Raw genomic sequence first — 1,465 nt, 5'->3', positions numbered from 1 at the left:
TGAAAACAGGAGGATCACTATGAGTCTGATCTGTGTAGTGAGACCCTGTAGACCCTGTACTAAATACATTTTAAAAAAGAAAGAAAAGTTGGAAGCCAATCTAGATAGCATAGCTAGAGCCTGTCTGGAAATTTCAGGGGGAATAAACGAATATTTGGGTGGGAGTGTAGCTCAATGGTAGAGCACTTGCATTGGGTACCATGCTAGGGCCCAGAAATTTAGTTCTACAAATGGGACTTGTGAATAATTACAAGACTTGAAAAAAAAAATAATTACAAGACTTGGTCGACTAACAGCTTTTTCACAGCATATCTTCTTTTTCTTTTTTTTTTTTTGTATTTTAGGGAAGGGTCTACAGGGTGTTCAGGGTCTCACTACTAGATCAGACTCCTAGTGATCCACCTGTTTACAGCCTCCCAAGAGCTGGGATTACAGGCACACGCCACCACGCCCAGTTTCAATTGCTGTCTCAGTGCACCCTGGGGGCAGGGCCTGCACAGCAGGCCTGGGGATCGAACCCCTGGACCCTGGCCCTGATTGTAGGCACTTTAATCCGCTGAGCTATTTGGCCAGCCCTCAATTAAACCTTTTCTGTATAATATACAGAAAAGTACACAAGTTGTAATATCACAAAATGAATACATCTCCCTAGCCACTACCCAGTTCAAAAAAAGAGCACTGGAGTCCTATTGGAGTTGTGTAGCAGAAAATATCTGCCAGCCAGTGTATTAATTTCTGTTAGAGTTCCTGTTGCTTCTGTCTCCTAGAAATGCCTAGTCACTATGATGCATGCTGTAAGAACCAATCAAAGACAGCCCAGGACCCCGCCTCTGTACTTGCCCTTTGAAACCAACTCCATCAAAACCTCCCTTCCTGAGCCTTTGGGGACCGATATGCTGCGAATGATCCTATCAGTGCCCACAGATGTAAATAAATCTGCCTCCAAACCCTGGGGGTCCTTTTGGTGTTTCTGTTTGCTGTTACAGTAATGAGATAGTGCAGTCCACTAGGTGCCTGCTTAGGCAAGCCTAGAGACCAGAGTTCTATCCCTGGCACCGCATGCCATGCTAGCCCCGCCCCCTAGGTGTGCTGGGCCGGCCACTGAGACCCAGCTTTGTGGTGCATGCCTGTAATCCCAGCACTGGGGAGGCTGAGACAGGAGGATCACTATAAGTCTGAGCTGTGTAGCAAGACCCCATACCAAATACATAAAAAAGAAGACATAAAAATATAGGTGGGGAAAAAAAAAAAGGAAATAAGAATCAAATATTGCAATTTTAAGAAATCTGCATCTTCAAGGAGCCAGCCCAAGTTGCCTGAGGTGAGCATCATTCCTTTGGCTGAATGTAGGCTCCTTTTTTTTTTTTTTTTTTTAATTTTATTTATTTGTGTGTGTGTGTGTGTGTGTGTGTGTGGCCAGCTCAGCCCACCAGGGGGCAGGCTGGCTGGCATGTGGTGCTGGGGG

Source organism: Octodon degus, unplaced genomic scaffold (genome assembly GCF_000260255.1).
Source record: "Octodon degus isolate 3935 unplaced genomic scaffold, OctDeg1.0 scaffold00163, whole genome shotgun sequence".
Classification (NCBI taxonomy): Eukaryota; Metazoa; Chordata; class Mammalia; order Rodentia; family Octodontidae; genus Octodon; species Octodon degus.
This window is presented reverse-complemented; position numbering follows the sequence as displayed.